Raw genomic sequence first — 11303 nt, forward strand, 5'->3', positions numbered from 1 at the left:
ATATGAATATGGGGAAAATTCCGCTCCATAATAATCATCTTAACAATAAACTTACTACTCTCAAGCCAAACATTAATATAGTTAAAAGCAGTATACGCTTTAAAGGACCCAAACTATGGAATTCGTTGCCGCCCTCTTTAAAAACTTTAAATAACTTGTGTGTGTTTCTGTTTAATGAACTCGCATATATACTTACATTAATCTTTCAACTGATTTGTATATGTTTTTCCTCTATTGTAAATTATTGTGGTGTGTGATTTAATGCATCAGTCTATATCTTTTGTAATATATTATTTTCAAACCTTCTTAAATAAAGTCATTATTATTATTATAATGCGTCCAGCAACAGTTTCACACTGGACCATTGACGTCTATCTATATATGACGTCAGAAGGAATTCCCTTTAAGACGCGACTATCCAGGTCTACCCTTTGTAGCGACTGGAACATGGCTGAATTTCATATTTGGATGGCCGAAGACTACCGTTTTTGAATGTATAAAATTATTTTACTTTTTAAATCTGAATTGTTGTATTTTAAAACTATTCAAAGAATTTACCGAAATCACAAACTTTCATTTGAAGTTAAATTTTTAGCGTGTCCATGGATACCAGACAAAACACGGTTTATATTATGTAGCCAAAAAGTGTCCATTACATTTCTTGGACTTGCATTTAGCATTGTTCATGCCAAATTGATGAAAATCCACGCAGTCATAACTGAGAAAATTTGTTGTCATCAGCACTCTTTATTATCATGGTTATGGGCCAGGTTTGGAACATAGCTGGTAAATAGAATTGGTGTTTCTGCCGTATCTTATGAACAGTGCTAGCTTTAAAATGTGTATTTTAGAGTACTCAACGCCCTTAGGCCATAATTTCACTGGTTATACAAATTGGGTTACATTACCAATTCTTTGAAAGTGGTGCACTTCTAAGTCATACCTTAGCACATTTATTAGATTATATATCTATTATTTCGCTCGTGGGCTGATATTGATAAGTTAACATGCTTACTCTTTATAGAACATCTGCTACCACTTCTATTATTTAAGCAATTAACTCGATTTTGTTGCACCTTTGTATGGAATAGTGACGGGCGCGAGGCGGGATAAGCTTCCCATTTCTAAAACAACTGAAGCGAATATTTAAGGAGTTCAAAAACCTTTTTTTTTACTTTTATATGGAAATATTGTACCATGTAGAACTATCAAACTGAACTGTCAGACGTAACATATGATGCTGACAACCGTTAGGTCAAACATCACAACATACCTTTGTTAACACATTCTTCGTGTTTGTGGATCCGTTGTTGATCTTTTCCGTTAGAATGCAGGGAAATGTGGGGGGGGGGGGCTGTAAATGACAGGTTCGGCGAAGTCCTTGTGTTGAATTACAGTGTCTACATAAATTCTAATCAATGAGTTAACATTGAAAGTAAAAACAACAGATTTTCTATTTCTACTGGGCGCATGAACGTCATCATTCGTGATTTCTACAGCCTGCATTTTTATATTTTAGTGAAAGAAAAGATTGATATATTGTTGTCAACCTTAGAAAAATTTATTAAAGTCGTGAGATTTAAAACATTTATAATCTTGACATTATGTTTAGGAAGTTTCTTTCTGTAATCTGTTCGAAATATGTCTAAAAGGAACAAATAAGAATCACGTCATCATTATTTCATGACAAACGTTTTTGGAATGATCACGTTTCTCATTTCCGACGGAACACTTTTCTGATACCAGTAATCACCAACACTCTCCGTCGATCTTTTAATTCATAAAACATTCATCTGATTGCATCGTCTTTTGGTAACGACTTGTAATTGTTTTTCTCAATTAGACGCTTATTAGATACGATGGAAAGGTGTGAGGGGTACCTGTTGCTTTTAAAGGCCATACCAGAAATGAGCGAGTATTGATATGGATTAATGGAGAATATGTACATAATTTTTGAGGCGTATGTTTGGCACCTCAAAGTAATGGCTGAAGTTGTTAATTGAATACATCTTTTGGTTTCGTTTGATTGGATATTTACCCCCTTGATCTTTTGACCCTCTACCTTGTGAGGTTTTCAGTATGCGAACATGTTTAAATAGATGAATGACACCTATTACCTATCAGTATTTTTACCCTCCTGGAAGTAACGGATTGGTACTGATGATTAAAGCGATCAAAACCTCTTTTAAAGCTCTTTAAACGTTTTACATCAAGTTCATTAAAAATAAATTAATTGAACTGTTGGTCTGGGAGAAGGGTCAGTACAATACGCCATATAATTTTTAAAACATTCTATTTAACTTGGAATGGCTGTAGATCTATGTGCAATATCAAATAAGGGCGCATCATGCAAATTTTGAAAAGACGAATTTCACAACATTCACAACATCTCCTAAGGGTTTAATGACGAAATTGCCACGGAACCAATGGTGCTGTTTTTGGCAGAAATAATGACATTTTAAGTATGGAGCTACAGAGTTTGAAAAGATGAATTTTATAACATGCCATTTATTTCCAGCATTTGCGCTCTGTCGCATCTCATTTGTCATTTACGCTTTCTACATAGCATCTTACGCACAGAACTATTAACATATACGGAAATGACACCGAGATCAACGTGGCACACTATAAGCCAGCATAATACCATAAGGGTATACACCTCACGATAAGAACATATCTAGCTGGCACAGTATAATCCACGTTTTCATGTGGATGTATATTGTCATCGACCCTGTCCGTCCGTCCACAATATGTTTGTGGACACTCTACAGGTCACAATTTTTATCCGATTTTGTTTGGTATGGCTAATCCGAGCCTTCGACAAATAAGATAAATTGAAAGTATAGTTTATTTTTATACGCCCACATCCCCGGTGCTGCAAGCACATTTGGAACCGGCGGGCAAAGTTCTCGATGACCCTTCCACATTCTTCCCTTGGGATCGCTTTTATTGTTGCTGTGATTGCTGCCTTCAGATCAGGGATAGTCTGGGGTTGTTGCCATACACCCTGACCTTAAGGTATCCCCACAGATAAAAATCTGGGGCGTTCAAGTCCGGTGAATGCGGCGACCACTCCGGGTCACACCTGCGGCTGATCAGTCGGTCAGGGAAACGCTGCTGTAGCCATGCCAATGATTCGTTTGAGGTGTGGGGGGTGGCACCATCCTGCTGGAACCACTGGAGGTCTCTGACGACCCCTCTTCGTTATTCAAGTTTAGGTGATGAACGCTTTTTCGTGTCACCCGGTAATTTAAATACCCCCTCCCCCGTCATTTAATAGAGTTTCTTAACACCTGACGTATTTCAAGGTATGCAAATATGAATGTGCCAGAAAATTATTTACACATTTGGAAAAAAAAGATAGGTTGCCAGGCAACAAAACATACGCCCACAGCAGCTAAATCGTCCGTGCAGTCGACAAGGGTTGTCACATATTTATTCTTTTGTAGGTAATTAGGGGAATTTAATAGACAATTTCATACAGATGACATTATAATTTTCGTTGTTTGAAGGTTCACAAGGTTCTAAAAACTAACTCTGGAAGCAATCTACAGAAATTGTTCAAATTCGACAGGCTTTTTTCGTTTTACTAATTCAAATAATGCATATAAATTTCATACAGATCGGATGATAACTTTTGTTATTCGAAAGTTCACAAAGTTCAACAAAGTAAATTCAATAGGCTTGTTCGTTTTACTAATTTAAATGATACATATAAATTTCATACAGATCGGATAATAACTTTTGTCGTCAGAGCATTCACAAGGTACAACAAAGTCAAACAAGGGCCATAACTCACGGCGCAATTAACGGAAATTACTGAAATTCAATAGGCTTCTTCGGTTCACTAATTTAAATGATGCATATCAATTTCAAACAGATCGGATGATAACTGTTGTCATTAGAGCGTTCACAAGATTCAACAAAGTGAAACAAGGGTCACATTGCTGAAATTCAATAGGCTTCTTCGGTTCACTAATTTAAATGATGCATATCAATTTCAAACAGATCGGATGATAACTGTTGTCATTAGAGCGTTCACAAGATTCAACAAAGTGAAACAAGGGTCATAACTCTAGATGTAATTAACGGAAATTGCTGAAATTCAATAGGCTTCTTTGTTTTGCTAATTTAAATGATGCATATAAATTTCATACAGATCAGTTGATAACTTTTGTCGTTAGAGCGTTCACAATGTGCAAAAAAGTGAAACAAGGGCAATAACTCCAGAACTAGTAACGTATTATGTAAACAATGCATGCGCAACTGAGCCAATGATTGACGCCGCGTGATGAGACGTCACGTGCTGAAGGTAGTCATCTTTTACAGAGATATTAGAAGACTTTCGTAATCCTCTGTGAAACAGATTGATAAAGTATAAGGAATTTACTTAACCTTGAGAAACGATCAAATTTGGATGGTACTAATTTCTATTACCATGATTACACGTAAGGGGGTAGGGGCGTATGCAATACCAAAATACGGGTCTTAATACGAAATTCCAGATATCACGTTACTAATCAGTGAAAGCAGGTTCATTTCTTCTTGTAAAAATGTAAATAACTTTCTGGTACATTTTGTATTTTCATAACTTGAGAAAAGATGATTTGGATGGTACTAACCTCTATTAAATGTGTGTGTGCGCGCGCGCGCGTGTGTGTGTGTGTGGGGGGGGGGGGTATTCAGTGTTAAAGTAGCTAAGTCTCTAACTAAATATCATCCAAAATCTTCAACATTGAAAAAACGATTTATTTGTCAAATTAAATCAACATTCATGTGATCTTACCGGAAAAGGATGGGCTTTTGATATCCAATATTTAAGACAAAATAAACATTTTACCATTGGTACACGAATCGTGTACCATAATGCGCTTCAGCCCCAGTTGTATCAAGAGACTCGAGGGACGAGGCTAGACACATTGCACCAAATCAAACGGCGTATGTAGACTGGAATAACCAGACGCTAGAAATTTGCACTCGCTTCAGACTGCTGGCTTATTTCGCCGAACATAACTGATTTGAAATTGGGGTAAAAACGGAAACCATTGAATGTAAATCAGTTTATATACATTCATATTACAGTATTATATGCGTTGCGACCCACTTTTGTCAATTTCTAGGTCCCAAATGTTAGCGATTTAGCTCCTTTAAAATACCGGTCTTAATACGAAAATCCAAATAATATGTTACCTATAACTGAAAAGCACGTTCATTTTTTTTTTTTTTTTTTTCAAATGTGTAAATAATTTTCTGGCATATTTATATTTGCATACCTTGAAATACGTCAGGTGTTAAGAAACTTTATTAAATGACGTGGGAAGGGGTATTTACAGTACATTAAATGAAAATAAAATGATTAAAGTTGAAATGAAGGAGGGGGGGGGGGCTAAACATAAGATAAGATAAGATAAGATAAGATTTTATTGTATCATTGCATCCACCAAGGACAGCATACACAGTTTAAACAATAGTTGATCATGCAATTCATAACATCTGGGGTGATCCTTTATGAATGTACAATGTGATATAATATGTCTATAAGCATCAAAATATGGTCGGTATAATGAAAATCAGTATAGAGCTAAAACGAAAATTATCTATTTCTACCGTAAGTATTAGTATAATAAACATATTATATTGAACAGGGTGTTGGTTAACAGGTAATTTTTCGTATAATCCATGAAGTTACGAGCCGATACATGCCAATATCGAAAGGAACTGGGATCTTTCGGATATAAGTCTATATTTCAAGTTTCATCAAAATCGGATAAAAATTGTGACCTGTAGAGTGTCCACAAACATATTGTGGACGGACGGACAGGGGCCACGACAATATACGTCCGCGTGAAAATGTGGGCGTATAAAAATAGACTATACTTTCAATTTATCTTATTTGTCGAAGGCTCGGATTAGCCATACCAAACAAAATCGGATAAAAATTGTGACCTGTAGAGTGTCCACAAACATATTGTGGACGGACGGACAGGGTCGACGACAATATACATCCACATGAAAACGTGGGCGTATAAACTTAAACTATACTTTCAATTTATCTTATTTGTCAAAGGCTCGGATTAGCCATACCAATCACGAGATTTCGTTGCAGTCACGGTCGTCCAGTCAATTTCTTATACTGTGCCAGCTTGATATGTTCTTATCGTGAGGTGTATACCCTTATAGTTACTGGCTTATAGTGTGCCAGGTTGATCTCGGTGATATTTCTGTATATGTTAATAGTTCTGTGCGTAAGATGCTATGTAGAAAGCGTAAAGGAGAAATGAGATGCGACAGAGCGCAAATGTAAAATGTAGTGAGATGAATGTAAAAAGTTGACGCGTCAAAAAAAAAACCAGCATTTTCCATAAAAACCTTTGTCATTTGACACATTACTTTTGGCGTTTTATATTTAACTTTTGCCATAAAGGTATTTTGACTTTATCTTTACCGGTATTAGGACTTTGTACATTGTACTTTTACACATAATCAATGAAAAAGACATTTTAGCAGAGCATTTAATATTGGCAGCGATACCCTCCATAAGTAAAAAAAAATGACATTTTAAATATGGAGCTACAGATTTCATTAAGTACGCCAAGGCGGCTCTCATGGATTAAAAATGCCACATTGTGTACCTACATGACATCCATATACTGATGGTAGAGTAGCGCGTGTAAACGACGGCTTCTAGTACAGGAGGATGCATTTCCTTTATCTGACAACCAATGACTTCACATATGTGATCCAGTGGCTTTCGTTCCAGTACATCGGGACGTACATGTCTGATTTTTTAACGAAGACTTCAATCCCGATCTAACAGATGCACCTTTTTACATTTGGCCGTTTTGAAGATTGGACAAAACGACCCCAGACGTACGCCCTGATGGGCAACTTTCAGTAACGGTTGCAAGGTCTGACGTACTATATTTGCGTTGTGACTTCATTTTTAGGTTTCCAGAACGTGTTCGGTCCTTTACACCATTAGTTTGACCATGTTTCCGAACCAGGCAGCTGATTACTGATGACATCCTTGCGCTTCTGACATTCCCCTTCGCAAACAATGCAAATTCAGTAGAAAGACGATTTATTAGAATCTTATAGTCCAGAGTGTCAACCGCAGCTGGGATATCCAAGAGAATAAGAAGAACACATTCTGTCCAGTGAAAGAAGAGTACTATTGTAATCTCAGGTAAGCTCAGTTTGTGTGCTATGACAGTTTCTATATAAACACTTTGATATTGTTCAACATAAGCTGTTAATTATGAGCAATACATTTCTTCAAGACTTTAGATATAAAACCATGGTTTGATAGTGGCTTGTATGTTTTTAACTCATCTCAATCAAGATTTACCGTCTTAATAAAAGAACACAGATTATCATTATGTAGAATTGGACCGTTACTGCTTGCTGTCCAAGTTTCAATTATTATTATTATTATTATTATAATGTCCTCATCTACATAAACAGGATTTGGGTTTAAAAAATACAACATGGCACAGTTTCGTTAAAATAATGCAAGGATGCGATAGTTAGGGTTTAAAATCATACTACAAATATTTTAGATTAGAATTTCGTGCATAATGCCCCAACAAACCATGTTCGTAATGAGATAAAAATAGTGATTTTATTGTGTAATTAGTAATTTTATAATTAGTCTAAATGATGTATAAATTCTACTGTTCACTAACGCCAACACTTCGATTACCAAAATGGATGGAACTGCGAATAGATTTTTAAAATCTGCTCTGATAATTGATTCTAAAATTAAATGACAACTATCTTGCTTAGGGTCAACCCATTATAGGCCGATCAATAGCGATAATTTGACGACTACATGAGTTGGGTTTTAACCAGCAGATTCTTCAGACTAAATGTAAATAGAGCTCGCAAATGGAAAAATAAATATTAGAAGATAATTTATCGACAATTCTTTACGTGAGTGTGAATGACAGTCGTAAATTTCATATAATCAGACACGAAACCTCCTTCGGCGTATATTTATAAATCATTTTAGAAAATAAGGGTTTTCACTGATTCAATGAATTATAGTAAACGATGTAGTTCGAATGACAGGACACATTTATTTTGCTAATCTGTCAAGTAAGAAGTTTGAAATAAATGCCGATTTGGCGAAACCTCCTTCGACGTATATTTATAAATCAGTTTAGAAAATAAGGAATTCCACTGATTCATTGAATTATGTAAACGATGTAGTTCGAATGACAGGACACATTTATTTTGCTAATCTGTCAAGTAAGAAGTTTGAAATAAATACCGATTCGACGAGATGATATAATCAATTCTATTATGCTGGCCGAAGACCGTGTTTTGTGATTTTGTGATATTAATTATACCCGTTGGAATTTAATTTTACTTTCGTTCCATTACAAGAAGGGTCCCTTTAGAATCCCAGGGTCAAACTTCATATTGATGCCCATTTATTGCCCCTGGCAGTGACCGCGTGTATATGTTGCTAGTCAACGTGGCTGGGTGTGAAGCGACGTACTCGATTAGCAACCGGTACGTTCTGCTGGACAGAACAACAATCAAATACGACAGAACATCGTGTTCAACATGTCTCCGCTGTGACCACGTCAAAGGTGGTGTGGCTGGAATAATGATGTCATCCAAGATTTCTTCACAAATATGGACAATCTTGTCAATCACATATGCCCGTTAGTCAGTAAATTACTTATCTTGTCAATTCAAATGTTTCTAGTCATATTACTTTAACAACTGACAGGCTGTGTGTTGTAAATTAATGTAACCCAGCGGCCAGGGTATTTTTCTGAAGGCATGGAAATTTATTTGTGCTAAATCTCTAACTCAAAAATATGATTGTTACCGTCAACGTGTTCTTTTTCGTGTATGTGATATGTCACTGGCTCAAGTTGATGTCACTTTGTTTAAGACATTAATTTCTGACGCGAGAATGCTCAACAATAGAATTATGCCTAAGTTGATATCACTTTTTGTTTAAAACATTAATGTTGACATTTTGTTTAATACATTATCTGTCACAGTAGGCCTACTCGCAAAAAGGAAACAACCTGTAGCTACCGGTGTGAGGAATGCGTAAAGGATTTTGAAACAATGCCCATATTTCAAAAACATCCATGCTGTATTGTGTCTGCTGGCTCCAATAATTCTAGTATCCAGAATCTCCCTAAAGTAACCGCATCGACAACATATAGAAACACCATCGCCCCTGGTAAAGTTATGTAGAAAGAAATGAAATGAAATGAAATGCGAGTTTAACGTCCTACTGTTTTGCTCCGAACTGGACTCATGAAGACGGGCATACGCCATACAGTGTGCTATGAGGAAATTATGCACGGACAGCGGCACTACGGTCTACTCTTATATCGAATCCCAACTGTCAAGGGATCTTTTACGAGCACGCCAATGTGTACACGGGACCTCGGTTTTTCGTCTCATCCGAATGGCTAGACAGCTGTCCTTGTCAGGCCCTCCGTCCTGCATCACTAACAAGGGGGGGACCACGCCGGAAAATCTGGATGAACTTTCTCGGCCAATACAGGGATCGAACACCCGACCTCCAGGCTAGCGAACCAGCGCCTTACCCACTTAGCCACCGTGATCTCCCTTCTGTAGAAAGTCCGAGTTTTTGGAATAAGAATGCAACTCTACTTTTAATAATCACTTACAAAGAAAACGAAATAGAAGGGGTGATATAGAAGATGAAGAGGCCGGAGAAAAGGGAATACCAACGCCAGCCAAAAGAAAATCCAGTGGTTCATCGGAAATAATTAAATCTTACATTGAGGATCGGAAGGCAAAGACAGCAAAACCAGAAAAAAAATCAACAGGAAAAGTTGAATGTGATGAAAGCCGCGATGATGCACTAGGTCAAAGCAATAAATAAACTTCACAGATTTATAGTTAGTTTATTTTTATACGCCCACATTTTCACGTTGACGTAGGGGCCTATATTGTCGTCGTGCCTGGACGTGGACACTCTACAGGTCACAATTTTTATCCGATTTTGACGAAACTTGAAATATAGGTTTATCTCCAAAAGATATAGGTTCCTTTCGATATTGGCATGTATTCGGACCGTAACTTCATGGATTAAGGCCCTTGATTCTACGAATAAACAAGTTTTTAGCTTGTTGACACTCTAGAGGTCACAATCGTTATCCGATTTTAATGAAACTTGAAATGTATTTTTATAACCAAAGATCTCGTTCCTTTCGGACCGTAACTTCCTGGATTATGGCCCTTTATTGTACAAAAAATCCCGTTTTTAGCTTGTGGTCTCTCTGTAGAGGTCACAATTTTTATCCGATTTAAAAGAAACCGTTCGAATATATCTCCGTTACACCGTAATGATGGCTTCTCTCTGTACGCAAATAGTGTTAAAGTATTTACTATCAAGTTTGTGCACCCTCTTGAGGTCACAGTTTTTATCCGATTTTGATGAAACTTAAAACTGCAGTGGTTATATCCCAAAGATCTCGGTTCCTTGCGATATTCGCGCATATCTGACCAGAACTTCCTGGATTATGGACCCTGATTTTACGAAAATCACATTTTTAGCCCGTGAATCCTCTCGAGAGGTCACAATTTTTATCAGATTTTAAAACCGTTTAAATATATCACCGTTACACCATGATGAAGGTTTTGTTCGATTCGAAATTTGGGAAAATCGAAACGAAACTCCCCTACAAAATGGCCGCTCCTTGTACGTAAATAGTGTAAAAGTATGTAATACGAAGGTTGTGGGCCCTCTAGATGTCACAATTTTTGTCCAATTTTGATAAAACTTAAAACATATTTTAATATCCCAAAGATCCCAGTTCCTTTCGATATTCGCCCGTTTCAGAACATAACTTCCTGGATTATGGCCCCAGATTGCACGGCAACCGCTGGTTGACTTTTAAAAAAAACTCGGTTAAAAAGGAAAGATAACATTTCAAATGATGTATTCAATATCATTATTCTCCATTTATTTCGAAATTTTCCGGTGTAGAAAAAAAAATTCTACTGACATTTTTATTTATTGATATATATGTACATATTTATGCAGTGACGTCTGTCAACTATATTGTTTTTTATTGGCATTTTGTTTCTTGTTACAATCCGTTCGGCATCATTTTCCATATAACGTTGCATTCTCACGTCTCCGTCGTCACCCAGAGAGTCTTCACCTGAGAGAGAGAAATGGGGGTAAACATCTACTCGACACAAACTAGGTCATTTCGGGACTAACACATGGTTCAATTTTATTTCAATCATTCGCTTGCGCGTAGGGGTCTTTAGCAGGGGCAGGAAACCGGAGGACC

This window comes from Patella vulgata, chromosome 6, assembly GCF_932274485.2.
Source record: "Patella vulgata chromosome 6, xgPatVulg1.2, whole genome shotgun sequence".
Lineage (NCBI taxonomy): Eukaryota > Metazoa > Mollusca > Gastropoda > Patellidae > Patella > Patella vulgata.